The 21,472-nt window shown below is 34.7% G+C and overlaps 1 long non-coding RNA gene across 2 annotated transcripts in view; it reads right to left on the bottom strand.

Annotated features, from left to right (window-relative positions):
- The window catches only part of LOC113599075 (uncharacterized), a 35,228-nt gene extending 22,059 nt beyond the window's left edge, over positions 1 to 13,169 (bottom strand). For both annotated transcript variants that reach the window (XR_008290855.1, XR_008290856.1), the window contains exon 1: positions 13,023 to 13,169. This is a non-coding gene — a long non-coding RNA (uncharacterized LOC113599075). The remainder of the gene's footprint in view (positions 1 to 13,022) is intronic.
- Positions 13,170 to 21,472: the final 8,303 nt, after the last annotated feature.

The raw sequence follows: 21,472 nt of genomic DNA, 5'->3' as shown, positions 1-21,472 counted from the left end.
AGCTGCTATTGCAGTCTTAAGGAAGAAGAAATTATTTTTAATTAGGGCTTATTTTTAAAAATTCTGAGTTTAATTCAAATGTGTATCAATACTTTTCAGGGGTGCCTGGCTGGCTCAGTTGGAGGAGCATGTGATTCTTGATCTCAGGGCCATGAGTTCGAGGCCCACATTAGGTGTAGAGATTACTTAAATAAGTAAACTAAAAACAAAACAAAACAAAAACAAAAAGCAAAAACCTTCCAAAGGGATATTCAGGACTCCAGGGCTGGATAGGAGTGTTACTAGATTATGAATGTGGTACAGTAAGCTTTGTTAATGTTGCCAAAAATTTCCCTCGTTCGTAGTTTCTTCTCACATTCCTTCTCTTTCTCTTTCATGTCTCTCATTTGCTATGAGCCAAAATGGTCTGTAAGTGGTCACAAATTTGACCAAGGCCTTGGGAATTCTAATAGCTGAATATTTTCCCATCCTGGTGAGTTCTTCAATGAGGAAAAATCAGTTCTATTCTTCCCCAGGGAAACCCCTGTTTTGTTCTAAGTGCTTTCAACTGATTAGATGAGGCCCACAAGAGTTATCGAAGATAATCTACTTGAAGCTAATCAATTGTAGATATCATTTACATTCCTAAATTTCTTCACAACAACTAGATTAATGTTTAGTTAAATAACCTCATACTATAGTTTAGCCAAGTTGACACATGAAACTATCCACCACATTTCACTCCTTGTCAACTTGGCACTCATACACATGTCCTTAAAACATACTTAATCTCCAAAGACAATGACAAAGTCATACTTCTGCTTACTATGACATACTTATCCTGTATACAACCAAAAACTGTTAACCTTTTCTCCAGAAAAAGACAAAAGTCATTGGATGATATTTGCTCTTCTCCTTGATAATTCCATAACTTAAAAAATGTGATATGAAATTGTTATTAATACATACTATTTTAATGATAAGGAGAAAAGAGATGGAATAAAAATATTTGATAAATAAATAATATACACCCACATATCCATAATAAAATAAAGGAGAACTACTTATAACAATTACAGAATGACAATCCACGTTTCTTCTATTGGTCACAACATTGTAGCTGGTATTTATAACTACCTTCTTCTACTACCCATCCCATATTTACTTTGCCCCCAACAAGCCACTCAGCTGATCATGGCTCTTTGCTTAGTATAGGGACCTAAACCTTCATTACTGAAGGGTGTGGGGCATTAGTTGTCCTGCCTGGATTGGATTGCCACAGTTTTCCATTGCCTCTCATTAGAGAGCATGGTAGTACTAAGACATGCCCTAAGTGATCTCTTATATACCAGACTTACTCCTCTTTACATCCATTGTGTAGTAGCAGCCCAATTTCATCTTGATAGTCAAGGCCAATCACCCAAGACAGTGTCACTCCCTTCTAATCCTGATTCAGAGACATGAGGAGCCCAAAGTGGCCAGGTGGCTGTCTTAATCGCCAGTTCAGTGGAGTCATTGTGTGTCTCTTGATGAAAGCTTCCTTCCATTGAAACTAAGACCTCTCGACCAGAAGAATAAAAGGTTGCAGGGACAAGAAACAAAATTTTTGCTAGCGGTTCACAGGGAATAATGGCAAGCATCACCGCTCCCATTTTCACCTCTTGAGTACTGGGCCACAAAACCCTGGCTATGGAAAAACGAGCACCATATATAGGATACATGTTTAGAGCTTATGCATATGGAGAGTGTCCCAAAGCCTTGCGATTGCCACCTAGCTGGTGCATATACCAATTTCAATTTCTTACTTTTGACAAGTCTTCTGTGGCATTGTAAGATGTTAACTATAGAAGACACTGGTACAGGATATTGGGTAATTGTCTGTACTATCTCTGCAACTATAAGTCACCACATTGAAACATAAAACTAAACACCACGAAGTATAAATTCTCAACTTGCAAGTATGAGGTACGTGAACAAAGTCCTCACACCAGTCTAGAAATCATTCTGAAGCAGAATTGTAGTATTATCTAGACTCACTTCCAAGTGTAGGATGTGTGGGGGAAATCCCTATTCTATTAGTTAGCTGTTGTGAGAATTTCAGCAAATTACTTAATCCCTTTAGCCATCAATTATCTCATCCACAATATGGAAATAATAGTTCCTACTCCATAATGTTGCTACATGGAAGAGAATTTAGAATAGCTTCTGGAACAGAATAAGCACTCAGTAACCAATATTAATATTATATAACAGCATAAACACTTTAAATTCCACAAATGAAAAAATATGGAAAACACACAATGGAGTGGAACCTATATGCACTTAGCAGGGACAACTACCCATACCTTTCATAAGTTAGTTTCATTGCTTCTGTAAAGCAATGTTAACAATATTCATCTCAATGGATAATAAATAAAACCCAAATATATTTACATCCATGCACATATCAGTGTTATGAAAATATAAAGTCTTAAATCATATAATATATGATTATATGACAAATTTTATTTAATTTATTGCAAGTAAATTCTATAGCCTATTGCAAGCTTCCTTGGGAAAGATTTTATCTTAAATATGTAGTCAAATAATTAGCAGTACATTTTCATTTTTATATGTTAGTATTATTTTAAAATTTGCCTTATTCATGAATGAAATATTTTAAGGGAAAAACGCCCATACGTATATACGTATAAATGTAGCATTGTACATTCTAGAATTGCAATCACATTATAATCAGTTAACCTTGCTAAGGAGATCCATTTCTTCTCATAAATAAGAGCTAGACATTTTTACTTAAGCTCATGGGAACATATTTAACTAGAGAAATTACTTTGAGAATATTTCTACACAATGCATATAAAGAGCTTCTTATTGAAAAAAATTAATATGGTATAAATGGGTTTATTCCCAAGTGCATATGGTGATAAAGGACAAATTTACATTAATTTTTGGAGATAGGTAAAAGGCATGTATCATTTACTTTCTACATAGTTCATTATATGGAAATGCAAATATTAATCTAAAACAGTAATACCTTTCTACATACTGTCTGAATATGCTCAAAAGAGCAATGAGATTTTTTGACCTCTTTTTTAAAAGCGTAAGTCATATTGTTTCAGGTGTCCAGCATGCCATTGCAGTACACATATATATTAATCTCAAATTCCCATGAATATTTAACTTTGCAGCCTTTATCTTATTACTGCAAATATGCTAAACTAAAGCAGCTATATTTTGATCATTGGTTAGGCTTTTTCCTTTTATTTTTTTTAAATCAGTAGGTTTAGGAATCTGGAGAATAATGGGTCACTGACCATGTGGGAGGATGAATAATTTTTCTTTCTTTTTTTTTTAAAGTAGAAAATGATAGAACCATTTGACTCTCACCATCAAAATGTTGTCACATACGTTACTTCTTGCTTGTGTCCTACTCCTATGATTAAATACTTAATACTTGTCCTTTTCCTCTTTTCATTGTATATATTTCATTATATATATGAAACTAAAATCATGAAAGGTATTACACTACATAGCTAAATTTCAAGCAAACATTTTCAAACCCAAACATATAATTTTATCATCCTCAAAGAACAAAATGTCCTTTGAGAGAATAAATACAAGGAGAAAAACCTCATTAGTTGTGTATCATTCCCTCACTGTTGGTTTACAAACTCCTTGGGAGCTTCCCTGGTATAATCTGAAACCTGCTCTTGTATGCAGAGGGAGGATAGAGATGGAAGAAAGAGGCAGGACACTGCAGATTGGTAGGTGGCAGTTATAATGAACACGGGAATTTACAAGGCTTGTCTTGGGGGTCTGCAAGTCCAGTACGTTTCCACACCCACCTGCCAAATCCTAAAAGTTTATACTGAGGCCTTAGTCGAGACCGTTATGTACACTGTCCAGAGGGTCTCGACACCACATTTCCATTTCAAGGCTTTGTCCTTGTGGCAGCTTCTGGGAGCAGGGAAGGCAAGCAGAGAACATAATTCAAGGACAGGAGAGAGGATGAGGAGCCTCCCATTTCCTAGGTTCCTCCAACAACCTCTTGATGACCTCCTCCCACACTCCACCCACTGCACCCAGTGTGACAGGCTCTTACAGTCTCACAGGCTCTCCCTTTTTTCTGCTGTGTGCCCTGAGCAATCAGTAAGGGGTTGCACTAGCATGGAGGAGGCACCTTTGGCTGCTCTCTAGCTACACTAGAGACAGATGCCACAACAACAAAAGACACATGCAAGAGGAAACACGGGTTAAGACAATAATTAGCTAAATTAGGGGCACCTGGGTGGCTCAGTCAGTTGAGCATCCAACTTGGGCTCAGATCATGATCTCATGGTTTGCAAGTTCAAGCCCCGCATTGGGCTCTGTGCTGACAGCTTAGAGCCTCGAGCCTGCTTCGGATTCTGTCTCCCTCTCTCTCTGCCCCTCCCCTGCTTATGCTCTGTCTCTCTCTTTCTCTCTCTCAAAAATAAATAAACTTAAAAAAAATAAAAATAATAATAATTAGTTAAATTAGTGACAACTTTTTCCACAAAAAATGGAAAATTACTGGAAATGTTCATTTACTATGTCCCTTAAGCTGGGAGTTGGATCACTCAGGGCACTCACTTGTGCCCTCATGCAATTTAATGTGACCACACATTAACAGACTCATCATGTATGAACACACACCATTCTGATTGGATAAAGCACAGGTGCCTCCTTGACAGGCACATTCTATATTGGAGGACAGCTTTTCTTCTTAGAGACATTTCTGTGTTCAGTAAGGATAGGCTCTGTTGGCTCTTATTCAATGCTTGCGGGGTGAATTTAGTAGGGTCCTCCAGACCAATGGATGGAACAGAGAGAGCAGCTAAATGATTGTACCAGTGAGAAATGCAACATGCCCATCCTCCTGAAGAGGAGAGGAAGGCTGGCAGCTTTAGGAACCTGATCATCTGGTTGTACATACCATGCATGTTGGCTGGGGAAGTGGCACTGGCAGGTGTGAGGAGATGGGGCAAGATATGGCAGACCAGAACCTTCACTTTCTCCCCTCTTTTAATGGTGCATGCTCCATTGTAGGCATAGTGCATTTTAACAGGTCAGACTTGTAGCAGGACAATAGAATCTCAGTGGAGATTGAGTAGTGCCCCCTCACCACAGGGTGTGAAGTAGTTCACCCATCCCAGTCAAATATCCCATTGTAAATTCCAGTAGATAATGCCTTTCCCTGACATGATAGGGCTTGGTGTTCTCAGCAGCATAGAATGTTGATCCTTGGTGAGCGTCTGAGAAAAGGGTGTTTCCTGCAATTTCTGTACCTTTATGGTGTTGGGTGCCTCAGCAGGGGTCCCCAATTTGGCATATGAGGCAACAGGTTCTGTTGGCTGAGCATTCAAATATATTAAAATCTGGGACTGTACTTTAGTCCATCTGGCCAACATGGTTTTACCTATTAGTAATTTAGTTTTTCCTTTATACCAACCCTGGTGCTTGTGGATTAAAGGGAAGATGGAACCTCCATTCAAATGTCACATTTTTTTGACTAGTCTTACATATCATGACTTTTGAAATGTGACCCTAGATCACTCTCCATTTAACAAGGGTATCCATCCATATTTAGAACCCTCATTCAGAGGGAGAAGGTGAATATAATCAATTTACCAATCCCTCCCTAGTTGGGAACTTTAATGCAAGGCCCCAACTCTTTTGATAGTTACCTTGGGTATTTGTTTAGAACACACATAACCTATAACCTGCTATTACTGCATTAACCAAGTTACTGTATTTCAAAGGCAATCTGGCATCCTTGGCAATATGCCATCCCTCCAGGGTACTGTGGTGGCTACTTTTTTAAATGCACCCAATCTGATTTATCTACTGACAGGCCAGTTGCTAGGGATTGTATCTGAGCTAGAACAGCAACTTCCTGATTGTCAGGGGGTATCAATGCCTTATGAGGCAGGATGTAGAAGACAGTGAGGATTACCTCAGGCTCTTGCAGATGAACCCAATGTCCCTTCATACATCCTGACCCCACAAGGGCCCACTCATGAATTATATACCCCTCAGCTTCTAATTGTCCAGGACTTCAGGTTAATCTCATTAGAACAACCCAACTGTCAGTGCAAATGGTTAATGGCCAGAAATCATAAGTGATCACCAACCAGACTCTCTGAGTTCATCCCTTTGGCTGCTGTGGTTCATTCCTTCCTGACAGGGTCCATCTAGAGGAGCACTGTAATGCCTCCCAGAGTCACAGACACAACTCATCCAAATGGTAGCCCTGCTTGAGATGTCTAGAGCTTGAATCTCTTTCACTAGTAATTTTGCCTTTTCAAAGGTGGCTTGGTGTTCTCATCCCCAGTCCCACAAATGCCCTCTCTTTACCAGGCAGCATACGGGTGGAGGCACCATGCCAGGTGGAGGATAAAAACTCTCTAAAACCCCCAGAATCTTCACAAAGGCTTGTATTTCGTTACATTTTGAGGTTGGATAAGCTTACATTTATCAAATACAGCTTCTGGGACAACATATGTCTTGCCTGACAGAATGACTCCCCAAACCTTGTGGCAATGTCTGGGCCTTAAATTTTCTGTGGGTTCCCTGCCCATATGATTCTTCACAGATGTTCCAACAAAATCTGCAGAGTGTCCTGCAGCAGATGCCAAGTCTTCACATGTTAGCATTATGTCATCAGTGTAATGGACCCATTTTACTGATGTGGAGAAGGAGAATAGGGACAGATCTCAGGCTACCATCCCATGGTATATTGTGGCACTGTGCAGGTAGTCTAGGGGAATCACTTAAAAGGTTCATTATTGTCCCTCCCACAAGATGGCAGATTGATCTTTGTTATTAGAAACCAGTACTGGTCAAAGTCTTTTTCATGATTCTTGTTGAAGATGAACCACTTTGGCAGAAACTTTTTGCCAAAGCATCAGAGTAAGATAATAGCTGTCTACAAAGGTACTAAAGATACTATGAGAGTTTATAAAAATGCAGTTGACAAGGTAATTTGGTTATTTCTGCAACATACCTTTTTAAATTATGACTGATAACATTATGCCAAAACATCAGATTTTGGGGAATTAAAAAAAATGAAATAGAATGAGTCAGTCCAGCTCCTGGGTCAACTGGTGGTCATGTTTCTCAATGACCTACCCCACACTTACTAAAACACAAAAGGATTAATAACACAGTTTCTAACAATGCAAGTATTTTTTGAAGCACATATGTGTTTAGTATGTAGTGAGACATTGTGGTAGGGTGCTAATGATAGAGAAACAAATGATAATAGAATAAATAGGTGTTACTCATGGTAATGCTCTTGGAAGGACGTATAATAATATACAAAGGTTAGATAGAAACACATGTATCCAGAAAAACATATAAAAGTACTGATCCTATTAAACTAAAACAACAGTGCTTCTGTGTCTTAGTTCAGAGAAAACAGAGATAGCCTTGCCTATAGAAAATGAGAAGCAGGAGGAAGCAGGAAGTTATTGCTTGCATGCATAGGGAAAGGGAGAAGTTCACCTAGAAGGATAATTATAGTATATATAACAATTACTTTTCATTTTATTATTATTGTTATTATTTTAATTTTAGAGAGAGAGAGAGAATGTAAGTAGGGGAGAAGGGCAGAAAGACAGAGAGAGGGAGAGAGAGAGAGAGAGAGAGATTGAGAATCTCAAGAAGACTTCATGCTCAACACAATCCCGATATGGGGCTTGATCCCACTACCCTGGGACCACGACCTGAAGGGAAATCAAGAGTCGGATGTTCAACCAGTTGAGCCACCCAGGTGCCCCTAACAATTACTTTTAAAGAATAGTTAATAGAGCTGGGGCTTTGCCTGCAAGCTATTTTAACTTATATAAACTATCATTTGTGAAACCAGAGTGGGAACTATTCTAAGGCTGATAAATCATTTACCACATTTTGTTCTCTTTAACCAAAGAGTAGTGTTTAAAGTGGGAGAGAGCAATTGCCACTGGGCAATTTTACTGCATTCCTCAGAAGTAATGAAAAATAATAGAAACATGACTGTGCCTTTGGGGAATGGAAATATTCATATAAGTTTTGCCCAAACTTACTTTACCAAACACAAAACCAAATGCTATAAAAAATTATTTTTTTAAAAAAATGGGAACACTGCATAGTCTATTTTTTTAAATGAATCATGAGATATATGGGCATATTAAAGACTTAAGTTCCACAGTTGAGAATTCTATTATAAATAATTTAAATAATTATTTTCCAAGTTTATTTGACAGTGGAATACATGATCTATCTCTGTCTTTATGAGCAAGCAAAAAACAGTATATGGTGTCACCATCATATCTGTTTATCTAATAAAAAAACACACTTCGGGAAAAAAAACAATATCAAAGCAAGAGAGCTTCATTGATGACTATTCCTGGAAACTAGAGATTAATTAACAGTAGGCATACACAAAATAGGTGATAGATGATCCCTAATTTACAGACTTCAGTATATCCTTAAATTATACTCCAATTCGAGTTAAGAGAGTCACATGAAAGAATTTCAGCAGCACCTAGAGCATAATTTCTTCCTCCTCCCTCAGTTTTACTAATTATCAGCTAATGATAATTACCACTTTATGGCATGATTATTCTATTTTTATAATATTTTTGTTTATCAACTTTATTTACATACAAAATTTACATATAAAAATGCACTGATTAGTTTTGGCAGATGTATACATTCAAGATAGAGAATATTTTCAATGTTCCCAAAGGTCCTTTTAGATCCTAATGAAATACATCCCACTATCATCCCAGTCCCAGTTAATCACTGACCAGGAAAAAAACCAAACAAAAACAGTAAACACAGTAGTTAAGACATGTATCTGTGGTCTATATCTATTACAGTGACAAAATAAATAAATTGATACAAATACTGGCAAAGTGTTGTATCAATTTCTATACAGCCTTGCATAGGATATCAGTCTTAAAATTCATCTAAAAGTGGGATCTGTAACTTCGTACAATTTTCCATTTGGAGTATATTTTTCTTTTTATGTCTGAGAAGGGCAGGATCCAGACAGAAATATTTTCAGGAAAAAAATGTCAATCACATGTTAACAAACAAATTCGGCTAAGAAATTTAGAAATTTTATTAAATGGGAAAGCAGGAGTATAATAAAGTTTCTTTAATGGGGGATGAATAAATGAAGCATTTATGTGTGCTAGTTACTTAAAGATTAAATAACTTCTTCCTTCTCCTTTTGTTAAAAAAATTAGGCTGCTTATGCTTTTTGGTTTGCTTGTTTTGTTTTATTTTTCTTTTCCCAGGTAAGGAAATTTTAAGTACAAACTGCCCCTCTGTACCATTTAGATAATTTAACTATTATATGTGTCCCTATATGTCATTATCCTCTAGTCTTGAATCAGGTGTTATTTATACCTTTGGCTATGATTCTCTTCAGTCTCTCATATCTGTCATTTCTTTGACTTTTGATTTTTTTTGGCTTTCTTACCTGTTCCCATATAAATGATTGAATTTAATTGAGCAAACTAATTCACCTTGATTTTCTCCTCAGCTAATGATGCCATTATGCATATTATTCACCTACCAAATATAAACTGATTTCGAACATAATGATGGTATCAACTATTGTGGGGAGGTAGATGATCTCCGAGTCATATTAGATTGTGCTCCCAGTAATTGTATCCCAGGTGAAAAATTTACTGTTAGGCAGAGCTCTACTGTTTTTGAGCATAAAGCAATAATGAAGGAGTTATCTCTGTTTCATATCTTGAAAATAATGAGTACACAATTGCCAAATAAGCAAAATGCCTGTGCAAATAATGCAAAAGCAGTGTAACTTTTACACCAAAGTACTGAAATACTCGAATTTTGAAACAAAATTAATAAAATTTTGAGTGTGGGAAATGCATCCACTAACACTCTATGCCTAAGTGTATTTAAGAAAACAGTATGAAATTGCTTAGACTGTGAAAATACAGACTTCATAATTGATATATTTATGGTCTAAAAATGCACTTTTTCCTGAAAAGAATTAAGTATTGATATTTGCTTAAATTTATATGAAATGGAAAAAGAATGTGTGGAAGAACGCACCAAAATTTGAACATCTGCTATTCACAGGAAGTGACATTTGCAGGGTGAAGTAGAGATTAATTTTTTTAAGAATAACCTTTTGTTTTATCTTTATGAAAAAGTTAAAATAATAGTACACATATTTCACATATATCCCACATCTACTTTTTTCTGTATTAACATATTACATTAGTATGGAAATTTGGCACAACTGATGAATTGATGTATTGATACATTGCACAATAATGTATTGATACATTATTATTAACTAAACTTCATGCTTTTTTCAGATGTCCTTAATTTTTTATCTAAAAATTTATTTATTAAAAAATATTTTTAATTAACTAAACTTCATGCTTTTTTTAGATGTCCTTAATTTTTTTTATCTAATATAGTTTTCTCTGCCAGGGTTGTTTCCAAGGTAGAAATAAATATTTCTGTATGTATCCATCTGTGTCGGCACTAAGCTAACCATGAGTTCACATTATCTTCAACTCTAATCCATTAACATATGGATCATTCTAGCTTTCTCACCTTGCTTGTCTGAAGCTTCCCACTCCAACGGTGAGAAACCTGGCTCCCAACATCTGCCATCCATTTATTTCATTGTCGAATTCTACTATGTATGTATGGTAGATATGATGGTTTCAGAACAATTAACACAAATCCCCATAGTAAAACAACTTTACCAAATATAATACAATGACTGTGTGTAGTTTCATTTATTTGAAGTCTTATAGTCTTCATTCATTTTCAGTTACTACTCCCTTAAGTTTGGTTATTTCATGCATTTATAATACATTTAAATTCCTCTATCACAGTCTGCATTCCATACATTTAAATGATTTTTAAAATTTGCATACATTAAGATTCACTCTTTGTGATGTAAAATTCAATGGGTTTGACATGCAAAGTCTCATGAATCCATCATTATGGTGTTATACAGAATCATTTTGTCACCCTAAAAATCCTGTATGCTTCATCTATTCAAACCCCACCTGCAACCCTAGGCAACTATGATCTATTTTTGTTGTTGTTGTTGTTGTTGTTGTTGTTGTTTTAAAATTGCTTTAATTCGGTTCTTTCTGGATTACAAACTGTTGGGATGGGCGGAGAAATGTGCCATGCTCCCCATCACAATTCTGAACCTGTAATTGCAATTATCAAAATATACATCTGTGTCACCTTTATAAAAAAAAACCACACTTGCTGCCCTTGTTTTACAACAAGCACAAAAAAATTGTAAATTTTTATATCCTTGTTCCACCCCAACATGGGTCTGTGCCCAAAGGAGGGAGGAGCTGGCCAGCATGGGGTCTGCTCTCAGGGGAGCCCTCTGGACCCATGAGAGCAGGATATTATACAGAAGACAGTTAAGACTCAGGGGCCAGGGTCCCACTTTCTGGAGCCCCAGCAGTAGAAGCAGACATGAAACAAAACTTTGGCCCAAAATTTACAGGAGAAAGGAAACCTTGAAAGTTTAAAACTGCTTGTCTCCTGGACAGAGAACAGTTGGTGTGAGTAAGGCATCTTGAGGTGTCAGATGAGGCCAGCTTGTACCCCTCCAACTACGATCTATTAATTGTCTTGATCACCTTGTCTTTTCCAGAATGCCATATAACTTGAACCATGTAGCATATAGTCTTTTCATACTGACTCCTTTCGCTTAGCATTATGCACTTAAAATCTATCCATGCGTATCTTTTTGTGCCTTGAAAGTTCATTTCTTTTTATGGCTTAATAATACTCCATTGTATGGATGTACCACAGTTAACAGTTTGTTTACCATTCTCTGAAGGAGATCTTGGTAATGACAAATGATATTGAGTATCTTCTCATATGCCTATTTTCTGTCTGTATATCTTCTTTGGTAAAGTATCTTTTCAGACATTTTGACTGTTATTTATTGTATTTTTTTCTTTGTTGAGTTTTAGGCATTCTTTGTGTATTTTGGATACAATCCTTTATCACTTATGTGTGTTTTGTAAATATTTTGCAAATAATATCTCTTAGTCTGTGCCTTGTCTTTTCATTTTCTTTTTTTTTAATGTTTATTTATTATTGAGAGACAGAAAGGGACAGAGCATGAGCGTGGAAGAGGCAGAGAAAGGGGGAGACACAGAATCCAAGGCAGGGCTCTAGGCTCTGAGCTGTCAGCACAGAGCCCGACGTGGGGCTTGAACTCACAAACCGCAAGATCATGCTGAACCAAATTTTCATTTTCTTAACAGTCTTTCACAGTGCAAAAATATCTACTTTATATTATTAACATTTTAAAATTATAATTCTATATTGGTGGATTCTTATCTTCATTATGTGTTATCTTTGTTCACTTAAAATAAAGCATACAATAAAATAAATGTTTAGAATTGTTTTCCCAAATGCTTGATTTCTAAATTATATTTTTGTATATCTTTGTATATGATTTTATTGTATTTTTGCAAGTAATGTTTACAAAATGACTAAATAGTCACTCAATTGATGTTTGCTTTATAAATTCTCATGTTTTTCTTGCCATGAACAGAAGATTCATATGCAACATTGCCTTCAAATTTTTATAGTCCCAATGTGCACATCATTCAAAACATATAGTTTTTAATAAAATAACCATAAAATTTTATTAAATATTTTTTTCTAATTGGCACAACAAAATTTCAGAGATGCAAGTTTCAAAATATTTCTAAGCAGCACCTTTTACATTGGAAGCTTCACAAATTTCAATTAGAAGTACTTCTAATTCTCTATTTGTGACCACTATAAATATCATTTTGATCGTTTCAGTTACAGAAAATATACAATGTTTCAAAATGGGATTTAGAAAGTTTTCATCATTCAACTTAAATGTGTTTAATAATTAGAGCCTTTAAATAGATTTTTTGAACTATAGCAATTTAGGTAAAAAAAAACGCTATTAGTTTTCATGCTAGCTTAAAAGAAAATGAAGACATAAAATTATCTGTTCAAATTACCTTATTTTCAAAATCACAGATATATCTTTGTGTTCTAAAGGCAGTGTTGAAACGTGCTCCTTTTATTCTAAAGTCTTTATAGATTTCCACTGTGTGTATGATTAAGGTGCATGAGTATGAGAGGTGAGAGACTTCTAGTAAATAAAATTAACTGTGCTTGACAAACCTTGAAGAGCTTGAAAGTGTCACAGTGCTATAACCTCAGGTTGTAATTCTGACATCACAAATGTTTCCTGGGAGAGAGCAAGAGAGTAAGTGAAGTCTTATATACAGAAATTATAGGAAGCAGTTGAAGGCTAGACTGAACTCTTCACTGAAGTGATAAAAAGCCTTCAACAGTAATTTTTGTTATGCTTCAATTACCTACATTTCAATTACACTTTCTCTAATACCAGATATCCTCTTCATCCTGTTAAACACACATTCAATAGCTGTCCTTTTCTTATTAACCATACACTGGAAAAAGCAAAATATTTTCTCAAAGGCCTGTAGAGCTAAGAGGATTGATGATGGACATAAGTGATACTTACATTTAGGACAGTATCGCAAATCAGTCTCAGACTCATACAAATAGTGACTAGCTATCATTGCTTACGTGAAAGTTATTTTGAAAGATTTTTCAAGTGAAACATTTGTATCAGTTAAGAATAAGCAAGCTTTTATCCAAAGCTCATTGCCCAGCAAAGCAAATTAAAATAAACCTAGCAGCATCACCACGATGGTCTGAAAATATTAAGAAGCAAAGCTCACTCCGTTAAATTGCTATTTATCTCGTTTCTTAGTGTATATCTTTTTATTATTTAAATTCTAAGGTTTTACCTAATTTTGAAATGTGACCACTCATAGGAGAACATTCTCTACCTATTATTTATTTCTCAAGAATAGTCTTGGAATCCTCTGCATCTTTATTACCTGGGGAAGATTTAATTTAAGGATACCTGTGCTTCGGATGCCTGGGTGGCTCAGTCAGTTAAGCATCCTACTTTGGCTTAGATCATGGTTCCTGGGTTTGAGTCCTGCATCAAGCTCTCTGCTCTCAGCCCAGATCCGGCTTCAGATCCTCTGCTTCCCTCTCTCTCTGTCCCTCCCCCCGCTCTCGCTCTGTATCCCTTTTTCTCTCTCAAAAATAAATTTTAAAACTTTAAACACATTGTCTATGAAAGCTACTTGAAAAATAGAAAACTTTCAGTTAAAAGAAAAAAAAAGATGTGCTTCATGTCCACTGAATCAGAAGCAGGTAAGGAAGTTATTGGACTCCGCATATTTACCTCTGTTTACAATTTATGTGTGAACAAAAGAGAATATCAGAACCAATCTTCTAAACAACTCTGCATTGAAAGCATATTGATTCCAAACTTCAATTAGTGAGGTAATACAAACATTACTTTCTTTGTTAATTCATTTTATCTTAAACGTAAATGAAGTAGGTTCTAATTTAAAAAGTAAAATGACTCCTTCAGTTAACCTTTTCTTATTGTGATATGCCCTGGGTCTGCTGAATATGAAACACTGATATCCATTTTATAACCTACCCCATATTGTTCTTAATTCTTAGCAAAGAAAGCATGTTTCAAGCAGTTGTATGATGCTTAAAAATGATTATGTGGTGGGTATATCCTAAGCTCCATTAAATTTTCTTCTGATTTTCACTTCTAAGAAATGGGCTACGTCTTTAATAAAATCCAGGTTGCCCTAAAATGACCTCACAGATATATGCAAAATCTTTTCTAAAAGATTTGATAAAAATCTTCAGGCAGTGTATGTAAATGTGTACTATTTATGATACATAAATTATACATAAATAAAATTAATTTAACTAAAAATATAATTATTTTGTGAACCTCCACATCCCCAATTTCCTCTGTCCTTTCACAGGATGCGATCATATTTTGCATAAATTGAACATTAATTTAAAGTTTATAGTTTGATAAAATATATAAAATCTAAATATGTTTGACTTCTGTTAAACTTGATACGTATCTACAGAATCTATATGGCATGAAATATCCTTTATTTTTTAAAAAAAGTCTGAAAACTTCATTTCTGTTGTTAGTTTTGTATTTCAATTATGGCTAAGATATAATTACTTAATCTTTATATATTTTGAATATAATGGAAAATTTTAAACTTCCACACATTTATAGCCAACAAGATAATTTAGCAACACTTCAAGAAATATTAGCTACCAGTAAAACCTGTGCTACCAACAAGCATTTTTATTTTATAGTGGCCCACTTTAAAGTCTTGGTTACAAATGAGTAACCTGTCTGTAACTAGATTAAGTGTATATATATATATATATATATATATATATATATATATATCACTTCAACTTACTCTAATTGTAATGTTCAGGATCCAAGAGATGGCAGCAGGGAACTAACTGGATATTTTCTCTGTATGGGGATTTACCAGCAAAACAAGCATGTGTAGACAAGACAAGAAGCAGTACAAGGTTGTAGAGTGGAGCCAAGAGGACAAAATTAGATCATGGTGGGCAATCTAGAAAATATCAGTCTGGAGTCCTTAAATAGAACATCCTAAAAATATATCAGGTTAGCACCCAAAAGATCAGTTACAGAGGCTAGAGGAAAAGAAGCTGATAACAAAGCAAGAAATCAAAATCCAAATCCTATAATAGTGCCTGACATTGCAGATAGTAAGGTTTAAAGGTATCCAGCAGCACCTGTGTGGCTCAGTCAGTTGAGCACCTGACTCTTGATTTCAGCCTAGGTAGTGATCCCAGGGCTGTGGGATCGAGACCTGTGTCAGCTCCTTGCTTAGTATGGAGCCTGTTTGGGATTCTCTCTCTTATTCTGCCCCTCTCTCCTGCTCTCTCTCTCTTGCTCCCTCTCTTTCTCTCTAAAAAAGAGAGAGAGAGAGAGAGAAAGAAAGAAGGAAAGAAAGGGAAAGAGATAATTCAGACTAATTACTAATGGCTGTTTCATTACTGTGACACCTTGATATGTCATCTTGAAAGATGGTGGTTATCTTATATTGAGTTCAGCTGTGCTGACAGCTCGGTGTCTGGAACCTGCTTCAGATTCTGTGTCTCCCTCTCTTTTTTCCCCTCCTCCACTCACGCTCTGTCTCTCCCTTTATCAAAAATAAATAAACATTAAAAAATAAATAAAGATAACTAATAAGTCAAATTTTTCTTTAGCAAAAATATCTGAAATTTTAATGATTAGCTCAGTATTGTAATATATACTGAGGCATAAATATAGATAAAGCTGTGTCACTTCTAAACTAATAACTTAGATAAAAAGCATCAACAAGGACCTCGTAAGAATCTTTTGAGAAAAAATTGAATTTGTCAAAGAGCTCTAATGACTTTAAAGTATACACATCTAAAAATATAAAAATAATTAAAATAAGGATATAGGATGTTATAGGAAATAACTAAAAATCCAGTATCATTGTGTACCACTTTAATACACTTTTTCATCTATTGATAAGTTGAGCAGAAAACAATCAGAAAATATGCAGAAAAAGTAACAAAATCAACAAGCTTTACTTATGCATGCATATGGAATTCTGTGTCTACCTTAATTAACTTATTTCTTAATAAATGTTAATCTTTACAAATCAGAGTGTCATTCTATAGAACTTCTGATGGTCTTCTTGATGTTTTACAAAATATCCAAATTTTAGCTATCAGCAAAGATGTTATCAATTGTAGGACACACATTTAGGCTTCTATAATGAAAGGACACCATTCTCCTAATTCAAATATGATACATCACTGATTAAAAACCCATTCTGATTTTTAAAATGTTAAAAATTTAAAAACAAATTGATAAAATTGATAATACAGCATATTTATGCATTTATTTTGGGGGCTATCTTTTTTAATTTTTAAATTGTTTTAAATTCATTATTTGTCAATAACCAAAATATCCAGCCAGATATCCAAATACACACAATAAAAAATATTAATAGAATTAGTCTGTTTCAGATAAAAGAAATCAACTGTCATTGATGTTTTTTTCTTGAAAGAGATAATGATGATCCAACAGAAACATTTAAATGTGAAATTCATAATCAGCAAGTAGGAAAGGAATTATTTATGTATTTTCAGTGTGTAACTAGAAAAAAGTGATTGCAAAGAAATACTAGGAAGATCTCTAAAACCACAAATTTATTCAACAACTCTCTTACATTTATACCTAGTATTTACAACTCTCTTATTTTACATTTTATATGTGGATTTTTAATCCATAGAAATATAACATTTTATGGGAATGCAAGCTGGTGCAGCCACTCTCGAAAACAGTATAGAGGTTCTTCAAAAAACTAAAAATAGAACTACCCTATGGCCCAGCAATTGCACTACCAGGTATTTATCCAAGGGATACAGATATGCTGTTTTGAAGGGACACATGCACCCCCATGTTTATAGCAACACTATCAACAATAGCCAGTGTATGGAAAGAGCCCAGATGTCCATCAATGGGTGAATGGATAAAGAAGATGTGGTATATATATACAATGGAGTATTACTCAGCAATCAAAAAGAATGAAATCTTGCCATTTGCAACTACGTGGATGGAACTGGAGGGTATGATGCTAAGTGAAATTAGTCAGTCAGACAAAGACAAAAATCATATGACTTCGCTCATATGAGGACTTTAAGAAGTCAAACAGATGAACATAAGGGGAGGGAAATAAAAATAATATAAAAAACAGGGAGGGGGACAAAACAGAAGAGACTCATAAATATGGAGAAGAAACAGAAGGTTACTGGAGGGGGTATGGGAGGGTGGATGAGCTAAATGGGTAAGGGGCACTAAGGATTCTACTCCTGAAATCATTGTTGCACTCTATGCTAACTAATTTGTATGTAAATTTAAAAAAAATTAATTAAAAATTAAAAAAAAAGAAATGTAACATTTTACATGGCAAATGGTCATTGGTAGTTGTATATCAACCATTGGTTTTCCTTTTTTCCTCTTCCAAAGAGCATCCACAGTTTTCTTTGGAGGCCACCACCCTTATGCTGTGTTGCAGTAGGATATGCATATGTGATTTGTCAAAAAAACCAAGACTGTCTAGCTGTTACTGGTGTTCACTGCATTTAGGAATTGATTTGGTGCAGTTCACTCTATGTAATTCTTGGAATTCAACCATGAATTCTTAGCTACTAAGACAATTATCTTTCTATGAGAAATTTGAAATAATTTTATCCAAAAAAAAGTTGCACGGAAATCATCGTTTTTTTTATGATTGATATTTTAATGAGATGATTTTTTTTTTTAATGTGTATTTATTTTTGGTACAGAGAGAGACAGAGCATGAGCAAGGGAGGGACAGAGAGAGAGGGAGACACAGAACCCAAAGCAGGCTCCAGGCTCTGAGCTGTCAGCACAGAGTCCAACGCGGGGCTCGATCCCATAGACCGTGACATCATGACCTGAGCAAAAGTTGGACGCTCAACTAACTGAGCCTGAGCCACCGAGGCACCCCAAGGTGATTGACTTTTTTAATCAATATCCAGGTTTTGTTTCCTGTCCCTTATTGAAATTTTATAGCTTCTGAAGCTATTTAATTAGATTTATAGTTTAAATTATAGTTTCCTATAGGATTTTGGTTCTAAGTAAATTCTGAACTAAATTATAGTTTCTTAAATTATGCTTATAGAATTCTAAATGTGGAAAAATCTTTATAATACTAGAATATAATCTCTCTGACCATCCATATATTATCCTTTTGACACAGTGCTGAATTCAATTAGCTATTCTTTTACTTAGAACTATAACTTCTATAGTTACACATAAAAATCATCCCCCAGTTTGAATATATATATGTTTTACCATCTTGATCAGGTTCCACTGCTAAGGTTAAGTGATCTTAATAAAAATATTAGGAGAAGTTTGCATATTTTTTAAGTCAACTTTTGTTTTAAGATCTGAGGAAATATCAAATATCATTGACTTAATGTTTAGAAACTGAATCAACTGCCTTCTGCATTTGACCATCTATTTAGACTATTTTATTATTCAGACTTAATACTTTTAATTGGGCCAATTTTGACATTTTATACTTTGCTGGAAAATTATCTAATTTGTCTAGATTTTCAAAGTTCAGGCTGGAATATTAATGATACACTAAATATCTTAAATATTTTCAGTATCTGAGTTTTTCCCATTTTTATTTAAAATGTCATGTTTTTATTTTTTACTTATATTTTCTAGGTTTTTGTATGTTTTATTGTTACGCAAATTTTGAAAATCTCTTTGCTGTTTTTAAACTAAGATTTTTATTGTTTTCATGCATTATATTCAGATTATTTATTATCAATTCCTGACTTCTATTTTTATTTGATATTTTTTCCTAAGTTGAATCATTAACCCATTTATTTTCAGATTTTCCTTATTTTAAAATACAAATTGCTTAAGGTAGAATGCTTCTTTATTAGTTTATTTTCATATTCACATTTTTAGTGTCCATTCATGGTTCTTGTTCCTCTTAAGACACCTACCCCAACTCATGAGAAGGATATACATCTACAAAGTGGTTTCATGAGTCAATCCTAAAGAAAAAAATGTAATACTGGTAATTATAATAATAAACATAGAGGCAACAGAATTGTGTCTACATGCCGAGTACCACATTTTCATTGAGGAGTAATAAGGTCACAAAGGAAGCAGAGAGAATAAATCTACCAGAAAATCTGGCAGAATCTACTGAATAGAAGACTTAAAAAAATTTATTCTTGACACTATTGAATTATTTTCTTGCTATCTGAATCCTTGCAAAAGAAAAAAAAGGAGAGGTGGAGAGCAATCTAAGGATGTGACTCTCATGCCTGCTTGCCAAATTTGTTTGAATTATAGAAAAAAAAGCCTCTTTCATATTACAGATGAAAGTCAAGTGGATTCTAAATCATTTGAATACAGTGGGCTTGAGCAGAGATCTTATTTGGAGATTTAAAAATTCTCTTATATCTTCTTTGTTAAACATGCAATTTTCTTTCAAAAATAAATAATAAAAACAACAACGTCAATGACAAAGCATACTATTTGACATATTGTTATTATTTTTTTTAAAGTCAGAATAAAGTCAGACAAATTTAACAATTATCAAACAGTAAATATTCATACATGAGCATAATTTAAATTTTATATTCTTGAATAGTGTTGTGCAGAAGACTAGATTATTTCATAATCTAGTAAATATTTACAACTTGAGAGGAGTAAACTAAAATGCAAAAGAAAGCAGTGATTATAAATGTTTTAATTGAATAGGAAATATTTTTGTTTGAACTTATCTTTATTTCATACACAGAGCTGTTAAATATATGCCAAATAAACAGAACATTTGGAGAGGATGGTGTCCTGTCAATCAAGTGAAAGAAGTGTGTCTAGAAGGAGGATGTAACCAATTCTTCAAAAGCCGCTGCTCATCTTATGTGAGTAATGAGAATTTTCCATATAGGAAGCATAATCGTTTTTGGCAATCTTGAAAGGGTCATTTTTGTGGAATTGGTGGTATATTCAAAATAAATACAGAGATGAGGAAGTGAAAACTGTAAATATAGCCAACTACTTTGAAGTTTATGATCTATAAAGAAGCTGGGGAACATTTCAATAGTTGGGGTTTTACATCTGGCCAAAGAAGGGATTTTTTTAGGAAAAAAAAAGAGATTTATATTTGTTTATGTGATTATGATCCAGTACAGAAATCTAACAGAAGAGAAAATAAATGAGTGCAGAACAAAAATTCCACAAGTAGGGAGGGCAAAGAGGAGAAATTTAGTACATAGTTGGAAAACTTGACTTCTAAAAGGGAAGGAGACTGCTCATTGTGATATGAGAGAAGACGGAGACTTTGAATAGAGATACGAACAGTTGTTATTACCAGTTGGTGTGAAGATGAGAATCTTATCCTCTGCCTAAGTTTTCAGTGAATAAGTAAGTTAGATCATAACTGAAAATGAAAAGAAGAGAGGGGACATTGAAGTTTGAGTAAAGATGAACATGTGTGAAAATGCTGACAGTATTTGATGATAGATTATATTGGGCAATGGAGTAAGGTTTGTGGAAATTTCTGAGAGCCACTGAGAGATGTGGTTAACTTAAATTTTTTTTTCTTTTTAATGTTTATTTATTTTTTGAAGGAGAGAGAGAGAGGAGACAGAGCACGAGAGGGGGAGGGGCAGAGAGAGAGGGAGACAGAATCTGAAGCAGGCTGCAGGCTCTGAGCTGTCAGCACAGAGCGTAACATAGGACTAGAAGTCATGGACCCTGAGATCATGACCTGAGCCAAAGTTGGATGCTTAACTGACTGAGCTACCCAGGTGCCCCTGATGTGGTTAACTTATAAAATGAGATCAGCCATCATGTTTGGGTGTTTGATTTTTTCCTAGCCATATTGAGCTTGTTCTTCATGTGTAGACATAAAGTTGGCACAGAGTTCAAATTACTAAGTAGGAGGTATTTGCCTGGTGT

The sequence above is a fragment of the Acinonyx jubatus genome, chromosome C1 (assembly GCF_027475565.1).
Source record: "Acinonyx jubatus isolate Ajub_Pintada_27869175 chromosome C1, VMU_Ajub_asm_v1.0, whole genome shotgun sequence".
Lineage (NCBI taxonomy): Eukaryota > Metazoa > Chordata > Mammalia > Carnivora > Felidae > Acinonyx > Acinonyx jubatus.
This window is presented reverse-complemented; position numbering and strand designations above follow the sequence as displayed.